This window comes from Bufo bufo, chromosome 5 (genome assembly GCF_905171765.1).
Source record: "Bufo bufo chromosome 5, aBufBuf1.1, whole genome shotgun sequence".
In the NCBI taxonomy this organism is placed as follows: Eukaryota; Metazoa; Chordata; class Amphibia; order Anura; family Bufonidae; genus Bufo; species Bufo bufo.
Genome location: NC_053393.1, coordinates 376930941 through 376954847, shown reverse-complemented (window position 1 = coordinate 376954847; position 23907 = coordinate 376930941).

Genomic DNA, 23907 nt, shown 5'->3' with positions numbered 1-23907 from the left:
AGGGGGGTGATCACCCCATATAGACTCCCTGATCACCCCCCTGTCATTGATCACCCCCCTGTCATTGATCACCCCCCTGGAAGGCTCCATTCAGACATTTTTTTGGCCCAAGTTAGCGGAAATTTTTTAAGTCTCATATTCCACTAACTTGTGTCAAAAAATTAAATCTCACATGAACTCACCATACCCCTCACGGAATCCAAATGCGTAAATTTTTTTAGACATTTATATTCCAGACTTCTTCTCACGCTTTAGGGCCCCTAAAATGCCAGGGCAGTATAAATACCCCACATGTGACCCCATTTCGGAAAGTAGACACCCAAAGGTATTCGCTGAGGGGCATATTGAGTCCAAAAAATTTCTATGAACTCGCCATGCCCCTCATTGAATACCTTGGGGTGTCTTCTTTCCAAAATGCGGTCACATGTGGGGTATTTATACTGCCCTGGCATTTTAGGGGCCCTAAAGCGTGAGAAGAAGTCTGGGATCGAAATGTCTAAAAATGCCCTCCTAAAAGGAATGTGGGCCCCTTTGCGCATCTAGGCTGCAAAAAAGTGTCACACATCTGGTATCGCCGTACTCAGGAGAAGTTGGGGAATGTGTTTTGGAGTGTCATTTTACATACACCCATGCTGGGTGAGAGAAATATCTCGGTCAAATGCCAACTTTGTATAAAAAAAATGGGAAAAGTTGTCTTTTGCCGAGATATTTATCTCACCCAGCATGGGTATATGTAAAATGACACCCCAAAACACATTGCCCAACTTCTCCTGAGTACGGCAATACCAGATGTATGACACTTTTTTGCAGCCTAGGTGGGCAAAGGGGCCCACATTCCAAAGACACCCCCAGGTATTTTGTGATGGGCATAGTGAGTTCATGGAAGTTTTTATTTTTTGTCACAAGTTAGTGGAATATGAGACTTTGTAAGAAAATAAAATAAAAAAATAAAAATCATCATTTTCCGCTAACTTGTGACAAAAAATAAAAAATTCTAGGAACTCGCCATGCCCCTCACGGAATACCTTGGGGTGTCTTCTTTCCAAAATGGGGTCACTTGTGGGGTAGTTATACTGCCCTGGCATTTTAGGGGCCCAAATGCGTGCGAAGTAGTTTGAAATCAAAATCTGTAAAAAATGGCCGGTGAAATCCTAAAGGTGCTCTTTGGAATGTGGGCCCCTTTGCGCATCTAGGCTGCAAAAAAGTGTCACACATGTGGTATCGCCGTACTAAGGAGAAGTTGGGGAATGTGTTTTGGGGTGTCATTTTACATATACCCATGCTGGGTGAGATGAATATCTTGGTCAAATGCCAACTTTGTATAAAAAAAATGGGAAAAGTTGTCTTTTGCCGAGATATTTCTCTCACCCAGCATGGGTATATGTAAAAAGACACCCCAAAACACATTACCCAACTTCTCCTGAGTACGGCGATACCAGATGTGTGACACTTTTTGCAGCCTAGGTGGGCAAAGGGGCCCACATTCCAAAGAGCACCTTTAGGATTTCACCGGCCATTTTTTACAGATTTTGATTTCAAACTACTTACCACACATAAGGGCCCCTAGAATGTCAGGGCAGTATAACTACCCCACAAGTGACCCCATTTTGGAAAGAAGACACCCCAAGGTATTTCGTGATGGGCATAGTGAGTTCCTGGAAGTTTTTATTTTTTGTCACAAGTTAGTGGAATATGAGACTTTGTAAGGAAAAAAAAAATCATCATTTTCCGCTAACTTGTGACAAAAAATAAAAAGTTAGATGAACTCACTATGCCCATCAGCGAATACCTTAGGTTGTCTACTTTCCGAAATGGGGTCATTTGTGCGGGTTTTCTACTGTCTGGGCATTGTAGAACCTCAGGAAACATGACAGGTGCTCAGAAAGTCAGAGCTGCTTCAAAAAGCGGAAATTCACATTTTTGTACCATAGTTTTTAAACGCTATAGCTTTTACCCAAACCATTTTTTTTACCCAAACATATTTTTTTTATCAAAGACATGTAGAACAATAAATTTAGAGAAAAATTTATATATGGATGTCGTTTTTTTTGCAAAATTTTACAACTGAAAGTGAAAAATGTCAATTTTTTGCAAAAAAATCGGTAAATTTCGATTAATAACAAAAAAAGTAAAAATGTCAGCAGCAATGAAATACCACCAAATGAAAGCTCTATTAGTGAGAAGAAAAAGAGGTAAAATTCATTTGGGTGGTAAGTTGCATGACCGAGCAATAAACCGCTAAATTTGTGGAGTGCCGATTTGTAAAAAAGGGCCTGGTCACTAGGGAAGTATAAATCTGTGGTCCTTAAGTGGTTAATGCTGTTTTCGTACAGCATTAAAATGTACACTGCCCGTCCAAAAAAAAAGTCGCCACCAAATATATTTTGTTGGACCGCCTTTAGAATTGATTACGGCACGCATTCGCTGTGGCATTGTTTTGATAAGCTTCTGCAATGTCACAAGACCTAATTCCGTCCAATGTTGCATTAATTTTCTACCAAGATCTTGCATTGATGATGGTAGAGTCTGACTGCTGCGCAAAGCCTTCTCCAGCACATCCCAAAGATTCTCAATGGGATAAGCTTTGGACACTGTGGTGGCCAATCCATGTGTAAAAATGATGTCTCATGCTCCCTGAACGACTCTTTCACATCTTGAGCCAGATGAATCCTGGCATTGTCATCTTGGAATATGCCCGTGCCATCAGGGAAGAAAAAATCCATTGATGGAATAACCTGGTCATTCAGTATGTTCAGGTAGTCAGCTGACCTCATTCTTGAAGCACATACTGTTGCTGAACCTAGACCTGACCAACTGCAGCAACCCCAGATCATAGCACTACCCCCACAGGCTTGTACAGTAGGCACTAGGCATGATGAGTTCATCACTTCATCTGCCTCTCTTCATACCCTGATGTGCCCATCACTCTGGAACAGGCTAAATCTTGACTCATCAGACCATATGATCTTCCATTGCTCCAGAGTCCAATCTTTATGCTCCCTAGCAAATTGAAGCCTTTTCTTCTGGTTTGCCTCACTAGTGGTTTTCTTACGGCTACATAGCTGTTCAGTCCCAATCCCTTGAGTTCCCTTTGCATTGTGCGTGTGGAAATGCTCTTACTTTCACTATCAAACATAGCCCTGAGTTCTACTGTTGTTTTTCTTCGACCAAACGTTTAAGTAATCGCTAATCACAATCATTCAGGATTTTTTTCCCGCCACATTTCTTCCTTCGAATACGATGGGTCCCCACTATCCTTCCAGTTTTTAATAATGTGTTGGACAGTACATTAATCCAATTTTAGTAGTTTCTGCAATCTCCTTAGATGTTTTCTCTGCTTGATCCATGCCAATGATTTGACCCTTCTCAAACAGACTAACATCTTTTCCACAACCACGAGATGTATCTTTCGACATAGTTGTTTAAGAGATGAAAAGCAACTCATTGTACCAGTTGGGGTTAAATAACTTGTTGCCAGCTGAAAGATAATCTCTGATGCAGTAATTATCCAATAGGAGGCTCATAACTATTTGCTTAGTTAAATCCAGGTGGTGACTTTTTATTTACTCTGTGGAGCCAAAGTTCTTCTCATCCAAAGTCACGCAAGACTTTGGTGAATTACTACTATATTCATATCTGTTGTGGTGATGTGAACTGTAAAATGCATGGAAAAGTATCAGAAAAGTTCCACAATTGGCTGAGGTGGGTGAAATCCAGAATGACATTGGCTTCAGTAAACATAGTGGCTGGAGTAATTTTCTTTATTCCGGGCTGGATTTTACTTGGATTGGGATGGTACGTTTTGGCAGTGGGACCTCCCAATCCAACCCCCAGTCTGGGGCAGGTTTTTCCCTAGCAGAAGGGCGTTATCGCAGGTGAAGACTACCCTAATCAGGCTAGCATAAATCCACCCTCAGTGTGTCAGTCTGGGGGGAGTGTCTGTGAACCTGGAGCAGAGGCTCCAGAAGAGTCAAAGGAGGAGACTCAGAAAGAGATGAATGAACTAAAGGATCTAGAGTCACAAATAGAAGTTGAAATTCTCCAAATTCAAGAGGAACTGGCAGCTTCTGAGCAATTCAGACATCATGCAGAGCAGGAGAGAGATGAGCTGGCGGATGAGGTCTCAAATAGCATCTCAGGAAAATCTGCTCTCTTGGAGGAAGAAAGACAGTTGGAAGTCAGGATTGCCCAACTTGATCAAGAGTTGCATGATCGGATGGTAGAACTGGACCACCAGAGACAAATTGTGTCTAAGTTGGAGAAGAAACAGAAGAAATTTGACCAGCTCATGGCTGAAGAGAAAATGTGACCGAGCAGAGACTGATGCTCGGGAGAAGAAGACCAAGGCCCTCTCCTTTGCTAGAGCACTTGAAGAAGCACTTGAGGAGTGAGATGGATTTGAGATGAACATGCAATTCAGAGCAGAGATGGAAGATCTCATGAGCTCAAAGGATGACGTCGGGAAGAATGTCTATGAGCTGGAGAAGTCTAAGCGTGCTCTCGAGCAGCAGGTGGAAGAAATGAAAACTAAACTTAAAGAGTTAGAGGCAAGAGCTTCTCAAGATGACAGGTTGGCTCAATCGAAGGAAAATGAGAAACCTGAAGAGGAGAGTACTCTGAAAGATGCCAAGAAGTCTAAGCCAGAGCCTGTTAAGAATGGGTTTGGAGATGGGGGCGCCGTGGTGCCGGCCGAGGCAAAGAAGATGAAAGATGGTTCTGTGGAACCAGGTAATGTGGTTGATATGGAGGCTGAATCCAAGAGACTCATGGCAGTGAGTAGTCAGGACCTGGTCATGAAAGACTTCCCCTCTGCTGACAATGCTTCCCCTCTGCTGACAATGCCTTCCAGAAATCCAGCGGTCTGCTGGGGAAGAAATACGAGGAGACAGACAACCAGCATGCAGATGTCTACTACTGTGATATGACTCTCCTAGAGCCTACACAAATGGGGAACAATAACCTGGGTGACCCTCTGGAGGGAGTGCCAGAAGACAAAGAGTGTGATGAGGACCCAGTGTCCCCAGTACCTCCAACCTTGATGAGAAAGGGGAGGCATTAAGAATGCAAGTATATGATGCCGTTGTCACCGCTAGTTCTGTCAGAAGGTCTGGCAGACGTTCTTCTCTACCTCTCGCATGACGTTCTTTGTTTTGGTTTCACTTTGTAATTTCCTTTCCTTCTCCCAGGTGTCACCTATTTAGACTAATTGTCTCCCTTTATATTCCCTCCCATATTGCCTCACTTTGCGGTTTATACTACTTCCTGGATGAGGTGTTCACTGCTGGAGGCTGCTGTTGCTGTTTGCTAAGATAAGTCTTTTTCTTTATTTGTGTTTCCTTGCTGGCTTGATTCTAGGTGACCCTGACTCTGTCCGTATTAAGTGCAGGGAGCCGGTGGTCGTGTCCCCTCACTATTATAGGGTCTTCAGGTGTCACACAGTCTTAGGTAAGTGGGCATGCAATAGTCTACCATTCAGACCCTTGCATGGGCATAGCAGTCAGGGAGAGCTCTTAGGGTTTTATAGGGCTCACCCATATGCTCCTTAGTTTGGGATCAAGCCAGTCGGATGTTTATTTATAAGTTCCAGCTATCTGCAACATCATCCGTGACAGCCATGTCCGAGAAGGATGAGAAGGCCAACAAAGGGAATGAAGACTCTAAAGGAGACTTAAAGGCTGAAGAAGCTAAGGCTGATGAGTTGGAGTGGGAGAAATTCTTGGATGTACCAGAGACCAAAGATAAGGCTGCCGAAGAGTCTGCTGAAGTGGGCAGAGCTACTGAAGAAGCATAAGCCAAACTGAAGCCAAATCTGAAGTAACCCCTGTGGGGAGTAAAGAAAAAAGAGAAGTGTTTTCTGTTGATAGAAGAAAGAAACAAAGCGAGTGTGAACACCAGGCGACACCAGAGTGGCTGAAGGGTGGTATAAAACTGACCAGCCGGATCTCTAACAAAAGGAGGGGGAGGGAGCTCCCCGTGGAAAACACGGCTGTAAAGATTGTGGAAGAGGGGGGGGATATGTGGCGATGTGAACTGTAAAATGCATGGTAAAGTCCCGGAAGGGGGGTGTATATCTCTCCCAGGTCCCTCAACTGGCTGAGGTGGGTGAAATCCAGAATGACGCTGGCAGTAAATATAGTTGTTGGAGCTATTTTCTTTATTCCAGTCTGGATTTGACTTTGATTGGGATGGTAGGTTTTTGCAGTGAGACCTCCCAATCCAACCCACCAGTCCGAGGCAGGTTTTTCCCTAGCAAGAAGGTGATCGCAGATGAAGACAACCCTAATCAGGCTAGCATAATTCCACCCTCAGTGTGTTAGTCTGGGGGAGTGTCTGTGAACCTGGAGCAGAGGCTCTGTATGTGGTCTCAGTCAGGAGGGCTGAGGGGCCACAAGGCTATGCAAAGCCTGATCTCTCCCCTGTGTGGACTGACGCTTGATGAGCGGAACCTGCTAAGGCTTGGAGCCTGAGACCCTGACTCTAAGCGGTACTTAGAGGTGAATCATGGAAACCTATGTGTTTAGGTAGAGCAAAGACGGGCAAGGTGTTTTATTTTGGCTTTGTATGTTTTTCCTTATGCCGTGTGCCACAATAAAGCACAGTTTGGCCCCTAAATCCTGGTGTCCGTGAAGAAGTGTGTGGTTGCGAGCCCAGTAAAGAGAGCTACCCCTTACACTGTGTATTGAAAAACAATTTAAAATAGTAATCCGAACTGGGTTTTGGTACCAAAGTACGAGCCAGTACCAAAGCCCAGTTTGAATTCAGAACGAATTCACAAATATCTTGCGCAACTTCGGGCGAAATGAAGTTTGGCTCCATGGAGCCAATACATGTTTATGCTGTAGGGAAACAGCATCAAAATCGAAGTATTTTAACAAATCGACTTCGGATCTATGATCCGAAGGTCGATTCACTCAAGACTACTGGTGGCATATTCCCTTTAAGGGGTTAAAAAAATAGAAAAACTGCATTTTTGCCTGCTTCTGACCATTTTCCCTAAAAAACACATACAAAAATAATTGATATATACACTCACCTAAAGAATTATTAGGAACACCTGTTCTATTTCTCATTAATGCAATTATCTAGTCAACCAATCACATGGCAGTTGCTTCAATGCATTTAGGGGGGTGGTCCTGGTCAAGACAATCTCCTGAACTCCAAACTGAATGTCAGAATGGGAAAGAAAGGTGATTTAAGCAATTTTGAGCGTGGCATGGTTGTTGGTGCCAGACGGGCCGGTCTGAGTATTTCACAATCTGCTCAGTTACTGGAATTTTCACGCACAACCATTTCTAGGGTTTACAAGGAATGGTGTGAAAAGGGAAAAACATCCAGTATGCGGCAGTCCTGTGGGCGAAAATGCCTTGTTGATGCTAGGTATGCAGCAAAGCATTTGTGAAGCCACAACACGCACAACCTTGAGGCGGATGGGCTACAACAGCAGAAGACCCCACCGTGTACCACTCATCTCCACTACAAATAGGAAAAAGAGGCTAAAATTTGCACGAGCTCACCAAAATTGGACTGTTGAAGACTGGAAAAATGTTGCCTGGTCTGATGAGTCTTGATTTCTGTTGACACATTCAAATGGTAGAGTCCGAATTTGGCGTAAACAGAATAAGAACATGTATCCATCATGCCTTGTTACCACTGTGCAGGCTGGTGGTGGTGGTGTAATGGTGTGGGGGATGTTTTCTGGGCACACTTTAGGCCCTTTACTGCCAATTGGGCATCGTTTAAATGCCACGGGCTACCTGAGCATTGTTTCTGACCATGTCCATCCCTTCATGACCACCATGTACCCATCCTCTGATGGCTACTTCCAGCAGGATAATGCACCATGTCACAAAGCTCGAATCATTTCAAATTGGTATCTTGAACATGACAAATAGTTCACTGTACTAAAATGGCCCCCACAGTCACCAGATCTCAACCCAATAGAGCATCTTTAGGATGTGGTGGAACGGGAGCTTCGTGCCCTGAATGTGCATCCCTCAAATCTCCATCAACTGCAAGATGCTATCCTATCAATATGGGCCAACATTGCTAAAGAATGCTATCAGCACCTTGTTGAATCAATGCCATGTATAATTAAGGCAGTTCTGAAGGCAAAAGGGAGTCCAACACCGTATTAGTATGGTGTTCCTAATAATTCTTTAGGTGAGTGTATACTCCAGTTTTAAGGACTAAGAAAGCCTTATGTGTCTTACAAAAAAGAAACACTATATTTTTGGAGTAGACTAAGAAATGTAGCATTTCAAATGACAAGTATGAAGGCCAAAAACACCCGAGGTCATAAAAGTGTTAAGCTAAACTCAGTTGATATGTTTTGGGTGAACAGAATTGAAGACTGTGAATGAGTTCAATATAAAATATGAGCTGATCAAACACGTTATAAACATTACCAATAGTGATGAGCGAAGCGAGTTTTGGATGTTACATTCAAAGTCGCTTCGTTCAAAACTTTGGATTAATACTGTACGGAGATTCATCTCTTTACAGTATTAGAATGTATGGGCTCCGATGAGCTGAAGTTAGTTATTCGCAGAAGTTGCGCATTACTTCGTTGAATAACTTCGGTAGCTGTTTTTTAAAGTGGAAAACCACTTTAAAACTTAAAACCGAACTCGGGTTCAGTTTCGAGGTACCAAGATACTATTTATAAAAAAAATTGGGGGGATTTGAAGTGACAAAAAATGGAAAATTGGCTTTTTTTTTTTTTTTTCCATTACACCAATTCACCATATGGGATTAAAGGGGTTGTCCGGGTTTAGAGCTGATCCCAGACATACCCATATTTTCACCCAGGCAGCCGCCCCCATTCTCCAATGCTCTCCTTTGCCCTGTGTGTTATTGTAAACAAAAGAGCCCTTGCCCTGGCAAGGGCTCTTTTGTTTACAATAACACATCAGTGCCGGTGACGTCACATGGCTTCAATGGCAGCCGCATAGAGAGCCCGGTTTGTCACCTGAACTTCTGAAAATACCTTTGCCCTGCGCGATTTAGTGCAGGGTAAAGGAGAGCATCGGAGCGTGAACTGATCCAATGCTCAAGTCAGGGGGCTGCTTGGGTGAAAATGGAGGTATGTCCGGGTTCAACTCTGAACCCGGACAACCCCTTTAATATTGTTATATTTTGATAGGACGGGCATTTTTACATGCGGCGATGCCCATGGTGTGTATTTTTTTTTTTTTATTGGTTAAATTATTTTGATTTTGGGGAAAGGGGGGGGTGATTTGAACTTTTATATTTTTATATATATATATATGAGCGAATTTTTTTTTTTTTATGTTTTAACTTTTTTTTTTTCTTTTTTTTTAAGTCACCCTGGGTGACTATAACGGACAATCATTAGATTGTCCATTGTCTTCATTGATGGCTATATAGCCATCACTGAACACTTCATTTTCAAAACAACAATAAAGTGCTGTGTGGCCTATATTGGTATATTTCACTAATAGCTGCCGAAGCCTGCTTGATGCTTCAGGCTATCAGAGCGTTGTAACAGGTTCCCCGATCTCAGCCCGCTCACATTTACCTATGACATCTGAGGGCTGAAATGTATGCGATCAGCCATATGGCTGATCGAATACATGTGCCGCGGGTCTCTGCTGTTTGAAACAGCAGAAACCCGGCAGCTATGGCACCTACTGAAAAACAGCAATGTAACGGTCGCTTTAGTAACGGCCATCACAAAGCCATTGTTAGAACATTTCAGACAGTCTATGGGGCTATTTGTGATCCTCGCCACTTTTCCCAGTGGTCTATGTTTAACAGACAAAAGTGAGATTAGACCTGGATTATGGCTCATTTACTATGTGCGACTTTTGGAAAAGTCACAAAAAAGTTGCAAACCACACCAAGCAACCACCTGGTGTACTTTACTTTTACAACTAAAGGTGTAAACCACATTACATTCACGCCACATATATTACTATGGTGCACCAGTTCGAACATTTGGTGCAGGTGCACAAAGCAAAGCCAGACTTAAAACTGACTTAAAAACAACCTTAAATGATAAATGACCCCTTAAAGTGTAAACTGAAAAAGCTGTTTGAGATTTTACTTTACTTTAAATAACCAAACTAATATTTAGTGGCATAACCATTGTTTCTAAGAACTGCTTGACATCTGTGTTGCATGAAGTTGACCAACTTCTGACACTTCTGAATAGGTATTCCAATCTAATATAATTGGACTACATTCCATAGTTTTACTGCATTTTTGGGCTTGCCTCATAAACCGCATTTTTATTTCACCACACAAGTTTTCTATAGGATTAAGGTCAGGGGATTAGGCTGGCCACTCCATAACGTCAATCCTGTGTGTCTATAACCAAGATGTTGTTCCCATACTGGTGTGTCTTGGGTTCTTGTTGTGTTGAAACCCATTTTAAGGGCGTTTCTTCTTTGGCATAGATCAACATGACTTCCTCAAGTATTTTGATATATTCAAACTGATTCATGATCCCTCATATGTGATAAATGGGCCCAATACCATGGTATGAGAAATATCCCCTTATCATGATTTTTGCAGCATCATCATGCTTTACTGTCTTCACAGTGTACTGTGTCTTGAACACAGTACTCGGGAGTCGTCTGACATACTGTCATGTGGGACCAAAAAAAAAGCAATTTTGCACTCATCGGTCCACAAAATGTTGAGCCATCTCTCATGAGACGATCATTGTGTTTCTTGTCAAAATTTTACCTATTCAGGACATGTCTTTTTTTTAACAGTGGGACATTGCAGGGAGTTCTTGCTGGTAACTTTGCTTCACCTCGTCTTCTGATTGTAGCAGTACTCACTGGTGACTTCAAATCTTTTTTGATCTTTCTAGAGGCGATCACTGGCTTTGGCTTTGCCATTTTGGCTATTACTCAATCCATGTAAACAGTAGTTCCCTGCTTCCTTCCGCATCTTTCAAGTTTTAGTTGTCACTTCAAGGAATTTGAGATCATTTTAGCTGGGCAGTCTATATTTTTCTGCAAGTTTCTATATGTTTGTTTCCTCTCTGATCTAATCAAAGTATGTTCTTAAACAGAACAATGGAATCTGGTATAACCCATTTTCTCCAGTATTTCAGAAGGAAATGAGCTATAACCAACATGTGCAACATTCGCCACCCTCCTACCTTAAATTAGGTGCAAAACCTGACACCTGTTATTCCATAGAATAAATGACTTCACCAATTTAACTCCTCATTATTTTGAGCATGCCCCTTTCATTCATTCAATTACTCAGAATGAGCAGCATGCATGTCCTAATTGTTGGATCTGTTTTGTTTTTTTTGTTTTTTTTATATGACTTAGCTCTTATTCACACAGTTATGCCTCATTCACTCGTCAATGTTTTGATCAGTGATTTCCATTAGTGAGTTTGAGCCAAAACCAGGTGTGGCTATAAACACAGAACAGGTGCAAATCTTTCCTTTATACCTTATCTCTGTGTGACCTTTGCTCCTGTTTTTGGCTCACAACCACTGATGGAAATCACTGACCAAAACATTAACGTGTGAATAAGGCCTTACAAGTAAATTATTTGCTATGTAGAAGTATTACTTCTACCAAAAACAGTGATTTATCACGTTAATAATGTTGGACTGCTATTTTTTGAACGCTACTGTAATTGCCCTCCATACAAATATTTGGCCACAGTTCCTTCATTAAGGGTTAAAGGGGTTTTCTGAGATTTTACAATTAATGACCTATCCTCAGAATAGGTCATCAGTATCTGATCGGAGAGGGTCCGACACCTGGGACCCCCGCCGATCAGCTGTTTGACAAGGTATTCTCCTGTGAGCACCACAGTCTTCTCACAACTTTTCCTAGGCCAGTGATGACACGTTCATCTATTACATGACCTAGCCACAGCTCAGCCCCATAGAAGTGAATGGGGCTGAGCTCGATACCAATCACAGCCACTATACAATGTACGGCACTGTGCTTGGTAAGCAGAGAGAAGGTCGCAGTGCTCACAGGAGGGACGATGCTTTCTCAAACAGCTGTTCAGTGTCTCTAAAACAACATAAAAATTTACATATGGAAAATGTAAAGTAATAACTCTTTTATGAGGTATCACTATCGTGTCCGTTCCGTTTTTTTTGTGGACCGTATACGGAACCATTCATTTCAATAGGTCCACAAAAAAAACGGAAGGTACTCCGTGTGCATTCCGTTTCCGTATGTCTGTATTTCCGTTCCGCAAAAAAATAGAACATGTCCTATTATTGTCCGCATTACGGACAAGGATAGGACTGTTCTATTAGGGGCAAGCTGTTCCGTTCCGCAAAATAACGAATGCACATGGATGTCATCCGTATTTTTTGCGTATCCGTTTTATGCAGACCGCAAAATGCATACGGTCGTGTGCATGAGGCCTTAAAAGCAGAGAAATTCAAATTTTGAATATTGCAAATTTTTCAAATTTTCTATAATTTTAGTTTACCACTATCATGAAATACAATGTATCACGAGAAAACAATATCAGGCTTGGATAAGTAAAAGCATTCCAGAGTTATTACCACATAAACAGCCTGGTCCTTAAGGTGAAAAATGGCAAGGTACTTAAGGGGTTAAATATATTTATACTTAGGCCTCATGCACACGACCGTTGTGTGCATCCGTGGCCGTTGTTCCGTTTTCCGTAATTTTCTGCGGACCCATTGACTTTCAATGGGTCCGTTAAAAACTCGGAAAATGCACTGTTGTTCATCCGCGGCCGTGATCCGTGTTTCCTGTCCTATTTTTTTGACGGACAACGGTTCACGGACCCATTCAAGTCAATGGGTCCATGAAAAAACACGGATGCACACAAGATTGGCGTCCGTGATCCGTGGCCGTAGGCTACTTTCACACAGACGGATCACAGATCCGTCTTCATAAAAGCTTTGTGAAAACTCAGATCCGACAGTATATTCTAACACAGAGGCGTTCCCATAGTGATGGGGACGCTTCAAGTTAGAATATACTAAGAACTGTGTACATGACTGCCCCCTGCTGCCTGGAAGCACCCGATCTCTTACAGGGGGCTATGATCCGCACAATTAACCCCTCAAGTGCCGCACCTGAGGGGTTAATTGTGCGTATCATAGCCCCTGTAAGAGATCAGGTGCTGCCAGGCAGGAGGGGGCACACCCCCCTCCCTCCCCAGTTTTAAATTCATTGGTGGCCAGTGTGCCCCCCCTCCCTCCCTCCCCTGTATTACATTCATTGGTGGCCAGTGGCCCCCCCCTCTCTCCCCTGTATTACTGTACATTCATTGGTGGCCAGTGGGCCCCCCCTCCCTCCCCCTCCTAATTAAAATCCCCCCCCCCATCATTGGTGGCAGCGGAGAGTTCCGATCGGAGTCACAGTTTAATCGCTGGGGCTCCGATCGGTAACCATGGCAACCAGGACGCTACTGCAGAAGGCTCTATATGAGAACTTCTCTGTCCTCATTCTAGTGATTAGTGGGGGTCTCATCACTCACACCCCCTGCCTGATTAGAGCCTTTGATATGTTGTTGTGGGGATAGGGGATAACTATTAGATTGGTGGTGCTCCTTCCACTAGGACCCCCACCACTCACAAGAACAGGTGCCCCCTTCAACACCCTGAAATGAACAGAGTGGCCACACACCCGACCGGCCACTCCGTTCAGGAGGCCCCCGTTCTCATGATTGGTGGGGGTCCCACTGGTAGGACCCCCACTGATCTAATAGTTATCCCCTTTCCAGGACAGGGGATACAATGTAACCAGAATACCCCTTTAAGCACTTTTTTTAGATATCGCTTTTACCAAACAGTTGTGCGGAAAATTGTCACTTCACTGCCAAAAAAAATGACAGCTGAGATGAATGTGGTATTCAAACAAATATGGAAATGAATAATACTTTTCTAAGTGCCTTTTAGAATACAATTAACAACAGTGTCATAAAAAACTATAAAACTTATACCTAAATTGGAGACATTTTTCTGCATTCTGCCCATTGTATTGACACAAATAAAGATTCATTATTGGACCTGATTCCAGGCATGCTGCCTTGCTCTCAATGTGACTTTGTGATCTGTTCTTGTCTCTCCATAATAAAGTATAATGTTCCATTGTTTTAAATTTGGCATAAGTTCTGTATCGTTCCAAAGAAAATTTACATTACATTTTAACTGTGGAAACCTTTGCATACTAGTTTATGATTCCTTTTGAAGTCAAAAAGTTCAATGACAAGTAAACAGTTAATATTTATTAAGCGCAAGAGCCAGAATAACATACATACTGATCTTAGAAAAGACAAGGAAGAAGTAATAAGAGGTTGCCTAGAATAATTCTACTAGGAAGTGTTGACACTGATCACTGTTCATACTTCCTGTAAGTATATACAACTATTTTTAGCAATATTAACAGTGGAAGCAAAGACTAGTGCCCAAGGCACTAATGAAGCCCAGACATGCCCCATAAAGTCTAAATGGTACAATTATGGTATGACCTTGAGACGGGATCTAAGAGGGGTGAGCTTCCTTGAACAGCTAAGACATAGTTGCAGCACTGTGCACTGTAAACCCTTAAGTAACAATCTGAGTCCCACAGTGAATAATACTAGTAAGTGATGGAAATACCAAATCATGACTTGTGTCCTAATTATGAATGTAGTGTGGCTAATAGACATTGTCCAGTTCTGGCCAAAAATGAAATACAGTGGATATAAAAATGTCAGGTTTCTGTGCTGTAAAAAAATGAGACAAAGATTAATCATTTCAGATTTTTTTCCACCTTTTATAAACTGTACCACTCAATTGAAAAACAAACTGAAATCTTTTAGGTGGAGGGAAGAAAACAAAAAAAACTAAAATAATGTGGTTGCATAAGTGTGCACACCCTCTTATAACTGGGGATGTAGCTGTGTTCAGAATTAAGAAATCAGATTCCAAATCATGTTAAATACATCTGCCATCATTTAAAGTGCCTCTGATTAACCCCAAATAAAGTTCAGCTGCTCTAGTTGGTCTTTCCTGAAATTTTCTTAGTCGCATCCCACAGCAAAAGCCATGATCCACAGAGAGCCTCCAAAGCATCAGAGGGATCTCATTGTTAAAAAGTATCAGTCAGGAGAAGGGTACAAAAGAATTTCCAAGGCATGGAAGGCGTCCCTCCAAAATTGATGAAAAGGCGAGAAGAAAACTGGTCTGGGAGGCTACAAAGAGGCCTACAGCAACATTAAAGGAGCTGCAGGAATGTCTGGCAAGTAGGGATGAGCGAACCCGAATTTTGGGGTGTCCGTGACACGGACCCGAACCCGAACATTTTCGTAAAAGTCCGGGTTCGGGTTCGGTGTTCGGCGCTTTCTTGGCGCTTTTTGAAAGGCTGCAAAGCAGCCAATCAACAAGCGTCATACTACTTTCCCCAAGAGGCCATCACAGCCTTGCCTACTATTGGCATGGCTGTGATTGGCCAGTGCAGCATGTGACCCAGCCTCTATATAAGCTTGGGTCACGTAGCACTGCACGTCACTCTGCTGATTCAAGCATAGGGAGAGGTTGCAGCTGCGACGTTAGGGCGAGATTAGGCAGATTAACTCCTCCAAAAGACTTCATTCTGTGTTCGATCTGCAGCTGTGGATCATTGAAGTGCTAATATCGACTTGCTCACTTTTTTGAGGCTGCCCAGAGCGTTTTTAGATCACTTTTTTCTGGGGTAATCGGCGGCCATTTTGTGACTTGTGGTGCGCCAGCACAAGCTATCACCAAGTGTATTTAACCATCAATAGTGTGGTTATTTTGTGCTATATCCTACATCAGCTGCAGGCTGAGCCTGTGTCACCGAAGTGCATTTAACCATCAACAGTCTGGTTATTTTTTGGCCATATACTACATCAGCTGCAGGCTGAGCCTGTGTCACCGAAGTGCATTTAACCATCAACAGTCTGGTTATTTTTTGGCCATATACTAAATCTGGTGCAGGCTGAGCCTGTGTCACCCAAGTGCATTTAACCATCAATAGTGTGGTTATTTTTTGGCCATATACTACATCAGGGGCAAGTTGAGCCTGTCACCCAGCGCCTAAAAAATAGACCTGACATTTCTATTCAACCAAATATGTACTGTTTTAGCTGGTCAAGTTATTTGTAGTGACCGTAAAAGCACATTTTTTGTTCTGGGTTGAAAAACTATTCCCAAATTTGCCATTCTCAAAATAACTAGTTTCTGCTATATGAGGCCTACTTAAAATCTATCCCAAAAAGGATATCTTACATTGAAGGTGCTGATAGTGTCATTCAGAAAAACCTAAGACACACGCTACCGTGCAGATAGAAGTCTGATTCTGTGATTAAACCTATACCTGTCACACAGGGCAAAAAAAAACAGGCCTCACATTTCTATTCAACCAAATCTGTACTGTTTTAGCTGGTCAAGTTATTTGTAGTGACCGTAAAAGCACACTTTTTGTTCTGGGTTGAAAAACTATTCCCAAATTTGCCATTCTCAAAATAACTAGTTTCTGCTATATGATGCCTACTTAAAATCTATCCCAAAAAGGATATCTCACTTTAAAGGTGCTGATAGTGTCATTCAGAAAAACCTAAGACACACTCTACCATGCAGATAGAAGTCTGATTCTGTGATTAAACCTATACCTGTCACACAGCGCAAAAAAAAACAGGCCTCACATTTCTATTCAACCAAATCTGTGCTGTTTTAGCTGGTCAAGTTATTTGTAGTGACCGTAAAAGCACACTTTTTGTTCTGGGTTGAAAAACTATTCCCAAATTTGCCATTCTCAAAATAACTAGTTTCTGCTATATGAGGCCTACTTAAAATCTATCCCAAAAAGGATATCTTACATTGAAGGTGCTGATAGTGTCATTCAGAAAAACCTAAGACACACGCTACCGTGCAGATAGAAGTCTGATTCTGTGATTAAACCTATACCTGTCACACAGCGCAAAAAAAAACAGGCCTCACATTTCTATTCAACCAAATCTGTACTGTTTTAGCTGGTCAAGTTATTTGTAGTGACCGTAAAAGCACACTTTTTGTTCTGGGTTAAAAAACTATTCCCAAGTTTGCCATTCTCAAAATTGTGGTGAACGGGAACAATGAGGAAAACATCTAATAAGGGACGCAGACGTGGACGTGGACATGGTCGTGGTGGTGTTAGTGGACCCTCTGGTGCTGGGAGAGGACGTGGCCGTTCTGCCACAGCCACACGTCCTAGTGAACCAACTACCTCAGGTCCCAGTAGCCAGCAGAATTTACAGCGATATTTTGTGGGGCCCAATGCCGTTCTAAGGATGGTAAGGCCTGAGCAGGTACAGGCATTAGTCAATTGGGTGGCCGACAGTGGATCCAGCACGTTCACATTATCTCCCACCCAGTCTTCTGCAGAAAGCGCACAGATGGCGCATGAAAACCAAGCCCATCAGTCTGTCACATCAACCCCATGCATATTAGGGAAACTGTCTGAGCCTCAAGTTATGCAGCAGTCTCTTATGCTGTTTGAAGACTCTGCTGCCAGGGTTTCCCAATGGCATCCACCTAGCCCTTCCCCAGGGGTGGAAGAGATAGAATGCACTAACGCACAACCACTTATGTTTCCTGATGATGAGGACATGGGAATACCACCTCAGCACGTCTCTGATGATGACGAAACACAGGTGCCAACTGCTGCATCTTTCTGCAGTGTGCAGACTGAACAGGAGGTCAGGGATCAAGACTGGGTTGAAGACGATGCAGGGGACGATGAGGTCCTAGACCCCACATGGAATGAAGGTCGTGCCACTGACTTTCACAGTTCGGAGGAAGAGGCAGTGGTGAGACCGAGCCAACAGCGTAGCAAAAGAGGGAGAAATGGGCAAAATCAGAACACCCGCCGCCAAGAGACTCCGCCTGCTACTGACCGCCGCCATCTGGGACCGAGCACCCCAAAGGCAGCTTCAAGGAGTTCCCTGGCATGGCACTTCTTCAAACAATGTGCTGACGACAAGACCCGAGTGGTTTGCACGCTGTGCCATCAGAGCCTGAAGCGAGGCATTAACGTTCTGAACCTTAGCACAACCTGCATGACCAGGCACCTGCATGCAAAGCATGAACTGCAGTGGAGTAAACACCTTAAAAACAAGGAAGTCACTCAGGCTCCCCCTGCTACCTCTTCTGCTGCTGCCGCCTCGGCCTCTTCTGCTGCTGCTGCCGCCTCGGCCTCTTCTGCTGCTGCCGCCGCCTCGGCCTCTTCTGCTGCTGCTGCTGCCGCCGCCTCGGCCTCTTCCTCTGCCTCTGGAGGAACGTTGGCACCTGCCGCCCAGCAAACATGGGATGTACCACCAACACCACCACCTGCGTCACCAAGCATCTCAACCATGTCACACGGCAGCGTTCAGCTCTCCATCTCACAAACATTTGAGAGAAAGCGTAAATTCCCACCTAGCCACCCTCGATCCCTGGCCCTGAATGCCAGCATTTCTAAACTACTGGCCTATGAAATGCTGTCATTTAGGCTGGTGGACACACACAGCTTCAAACAGCTCATGTCACTTGCTGTCCCACAGTATGTTGTTCCCAGCCGCCACTACTTCTCCAAGAGAGCCGTGCCTTCCCTGCACAAACAAGTGTCCGATAAAATCAAGTGTGCACTGCGCAACGCCATCTGTGGCAAGGTCCACCTAACCACAGATACGTGGACCAGTAAGCACGGCCAGGGACGCTATATCTCCCTAACTGCACACTGGGTAAATGTAGTGGCGGCTGGGCCCCAGGCGGAGAGCTGTTTGGCGCACGTCCTTCCGCCGCCAAGGATCGCAGGGCAACATTCTTTGCCTCCTGTCTCCTCCTCCTCCTACTCAGCTTCCTCCTCCTCTTCTTCCACCTGCTCATCCAGTCAGCCACACACCTTCACCACCAACTTCAGCACAGCCCGGGGTAAACGTCAGCAGGCCATTCTGAAACTCATATGTTTGGGGGACAGGCCCCACACCGCACAGGAGTTGTGGCGGGGTATAGAACAACAGACCGACGAGTGGTTGCTGCCGGTGAGCCTCAAGCCCGGCCTGGTGGTGTGCGATAATGGGCGAAATCTCGTTGCAGCTCTGGGACTAGCCGGATTGACGCACATCCCTTGCCTGGCATGTGCTGAATTTGGTGGTGCAGAAGTTCATTCGCAACTACCCCGACATGTCAGAGCTGCTGCATAAAGTGCGGGCCGTCTGTTCGCGCTTCCGGCGTTCACACCCTGCCGCTGCTCGCCTGTCTGCGCTACAGCGTAACTTCGGCCTTCCCGCTCACCGCCTCATATGCGACGTACCCACCAGGTGGAACTCCACCTTGCATATACTGGACAGACTGTGCGAGCAGCAGCAGGCCATAGTGGAGTTTCAGCTGCAGCATGCACGGGTCAGTCGCACTGCGGATCAGACACACTTCACCACCAATGACTGGGCCTCCATGCGAGACCTGTGTGCCCTGTTGCGTTGTTTCGAGTACTCAACCAACATGGCCAGTGGCGATGACGCCGTTATCAGCGTTACAATACCACTTCTATGTCTCCTTGAGAAAACACTTAGGGCGATGATGGAAGAGGAGGTGGCCCAGGAGGAAGAGGAGGAAGAGGGGTCATTTTTAGCACTTTCAGGCCAGTGTCTTCGAAGTGACTCAGAGGGAGGTTTTTTGCAACACCAGAGGCCAGGTACAAATGTGGCCAGACAGGGCCCACTACTGGAGGACGAGGAGGACGAGGATGAGGAGGAGGTGGAGGAGGATGAGGATGAAGCATGTTCACAGCGGGGTGGCACCCAAAGCAGCTCGGGCCCATCACTGGTGCGTGGCTGGGGGGAAACACAGGACAATGATGATACGCCTCCCACAGAGGACAGATTGTCCTTACCTCTGGGCAGCCTGGCACACATGAGCGACTACATGCTGCAGTGCCTGCACAACGACAGCAGAGTTGCCCACATTTTAACGTGTGCGGACTACTGGGTTGCCACCCTGCTGGATCCCCGGTACAAAGACAATGTGCCCACCTTACTTCCTACACTGGAGTGTGATAGGAAGATGCGCGAGTACAAGCGCACGTTGGTAGACGCGCTACTGAGAGCATTCCCAAATGTCACAGCGGAACCAGTGGAAGCCCAAGGCGAAGGCAGAGGAGGAGCAAGAGGTCGCCAACGCAGCTGTGTCACGGCCAGCTCCTCTGAGGGCAGGGTTAGCATGGCAGAGATGTGGAAAAGTTTTGTCACCACGCCACAGCTAACTGCACCACCACCTGATACGGAACGTGTTAGCAGGAGGCAACATTTCACTAACATAGTGGAACAGTACCTGTGCACACCCCTCCACGTACTGACTGATGGTTCGGCCCCATTCAACTTCTGGGTCTCCAAATTGTCCACGTGGCCAGAGCTAGACTTTTATGCCTTGGAGGTGCTGGCCTGCCCGGTGGCCAGCGTTTTGTCTGAACGTGTATTCAGCGCGGCAGGGGGCGTCATTACAGACAAACGCAGCCGCTTGTCTACAGCCAATATGGACAAGCTGACGTTCATAAAAATGAACCAGGCATGGATCCCACAGGACCTGTCTATCCCTTGTGCAGATTAGATATTAACTACCTATCACGGTCGGCGTAACTATCACATACGTGACACAGAGGGAGGGAACAAGGAAGGCCCTGACCAAGTGAGAGGGAAGGTGGTGACCCCTGACTCACCTAGCGGCTGGCACCTGGCTGCACTGACGTCCCTAGACGGGTTCCTCACCCGTACGCCGATCACGTGCCTAAAGCCCTGGCTTTCCCTAAGCTGAGCCCTAGATAGTGAACAGGGCGGTGGGAACACTAGTCCGCACCACTAGCTCTAAAGGAAAACACCAAGGGAAGGACGGACAATACAAACTCAACATATAATCCCAGGTGGGCGACAACAGGAGACAACAAGAAGCCCAACAGGGATCCGGAGGGTAGCACTCTGGAACGACAACCAGGATTCACAACTCCAGTGGGTTAGTATAGATGTCCAGGCAGGAAGCTCTATAACTGGCAACTAGAGAAGTGTGAGGGGAGAATATAAGGAGGTTGGGAGTGGCAGACAAGAAACAGCTGAGGAGGAGAAGCTACGGATCCCTGATTGAGACAAAAAGGATAGCAAGGCAAACACAGAAAACAATCACTAAGAAACAACGTGATCTTTAGATATAGAGCGCGCAGCATCCCGCTGCAACCTCCTGACCCCGGGTATAACGGAGTCAGACGTGGCTCTAGATACCCTCGTGACAGTACCCCCCCTTTCACGAGGGGCCTCCGGACACTCAGGACCAGGTCTCTCCGGATGAGAGGTATGGAAAGCCTGAATTTAACTGTTGGCGTTTACCTCTGACGCTGGAACCCACATTCTTTCCTCGGGACCGTAACCCCTCCAATGCACCAGATACTGAAGAGAGCGGCGGACCCGACGAGAATCAACAATTCTGGCTATTTGAAACTCCAGATTGCCATCCACAATTACAGGAGGAGGTGGCAGCGGTGATGGTTCTAGAGGTGGAACATACTTCTTGAGTAACGATTTATGGAAGACGTTATGGATCTTAAAAGTCTGAGGTAGCTCCAGGCGAAAGGCCACAGGGTTAATGACAGCTACTATTTTATAAGGACCAATGAACCTAGGGCCCAGTTTCCAAGAGGGAACCTTCAACTTAATATTCCTAGTAGACAACCACACATAGTCATTCACCCCTAGGTCCGGACCTGGCGACCGTTTCTTATCGGCCATGCATTTATATTTACCACTCATCTTTTTCAAGTTAACTTGCACCTTCTGCCATACCGAAGAAAGAGATGAAGAAAACCTTTCCTCTTCGGGAACCCCAGAAGACCCCCCCTCTTTGAAAGTACAAAATTGGGGATGAAAACCGTATGCACCAAGGAATGGTGACTTGCCAGTGGACTCCTGATAATGATTATTTATGGCAAACTCAGCTAACGGTAAATATGATGACCACAACTCTTGGTTTTCAGACACAAAACACCTTAAATATGTTTCTAGGTTTTGGTTGGTACGCTCAGTCTGTCCATTCGACTGAGGATGGAAAGCTGAGGAAAAGGACAAGTGTACCCCCAAACGGAAACAAAAAGCTTTCCAAAACTTAGAAATAAACTGGGTTCCCCGATCCGAAACCGCATCGGAAGGGACCCCGTGAAGCTTCACGATTTCACTGATAAACACCTGAGCAAGAGTTTTAGCATTAGGAAGTGCGGGTAGCGCAATAAAGTGTACCATTTTGCTAAACCTGTCTACTACTACCAAAATAACTGTTTTACCCGCAGACAACGGTAAGTCAGTGATGAAATCCATTGACAGATGTGTCCATGGCCTATTGGGGATAAAAAGAGGCAATAAAGACCCTGCTGGACGTGTATGAGAGACTTTCGCGCGTGCACAAGTAGAGCAAGTAGACACGAAATCCATTACATCCTGACGCAACCTTGGCCACCAAAAACGACGAGATAATAGCTCCAAAGTTGTTTTACTACCCGGGTGCCCAGCAAGTGCCGAATTATGATGTTCTTTTAATAATTCAAGACGCAGGTTTAACGGTACAAACAATTTCTCTGAGGGGCAAGAGGCCGGGGCGTCCCCATGGGCCTCTAACACCTTTCCCTCTAGAACAGAGTGTACAGCAGAGACAACCACTCCTCTTTGTAAAATAGGTACCGGATCACTAGCATTACCCCCTCCAGGGAAACTACGAGATAATGCGTCTGCCTTGGTATTTTTTGCCCCAGGACGATAGGTGATTACAAAGTTAAATCTGGTAAAGAATAGCGACCACCTAGCTTGTCTAGGGGTGAGACGCTTAGCCGATTCTAGGTACAGAAGGTTTTTGTGATCTGTAATCACCGTGACGGGGTGGATTGCTCCCTCTAAGAAGTGACGCCACTCTTCAAGCGCCAGCTTAATCGCCAACAGTTCCCTATTTCCAACATCATAGTTCTTCTCTGCAGAAGATAATTTTTTGGAAAAGAAAGCGCAAGGGCGCCATTTGCCAGGAGACGGACCCTGAGACAATACAGCCCCCACTCCCACCTCTGACGCATCTACCTCAACAATAAAAGGCTGGGAGACATCAGGTTGAATTAGAACAGGTGCCGAGGTAAACCTCTCTTTTAGAGAGGAAAATGCATTTTTAGCGGCGTCAGACCATTTAGAAAAATCAGTCCCCTTCCTAGTCATGTCGGTAAGGGGTTTAACGATCACTGAATAATTTTTAATGAACTTTCTATAGAAATTTGCGAAACCCAAAAACCGTTGTAGGGCTTTAAGGTTCTCAGGAAGATCCTAATCTAAAATTGCCTGGACCTTCCCAGGATCCATACGGAAACCTGAAGCAGATAAAAGATATCCCGGGAACTGTATTTCCTGAACGGCGAAGACACATTTTTCAATTTTCGCATATAATTTATTCGTCCGTAGGACCTGCAGTACTTGCCTGACATGCACCTCATGTGTTTTCAGATCAGCCGAATAAATTAAGATATCATCTAGGTATATGACAACAAACCTGCCGATGAGATGACTAAAAATATCATTAACGAAATGTTGGAAGACAGCGGGGGCATTGGTCAGACCGAAAGGCATAACTAGATTTTCATAATGCCCCTCAGGGGTGTTAAAAGCTGTCTTCCACTCATCCCCTTCCCTGATACGAATCAGATTGTAGGCCCCCCTAAGATCAAGTTTGGAGAACCACCTAGCACCCGCAATCTGATTAAAAAGGTCAGGAATGAGAGGAAGAGGGTATGGGTCTCGGATGGTTATCTGGTTTAGCTCACGAAAATCTAGGCAAGGACGCAGGCCCCCATCTTTCTTTTTAACAAAGAAAAACCCTGCAGCCACGGGTGAAGAAGAGGGTCTGATGTGTCCCTTAGCCAGACTCTCGGAGATATAATCTTT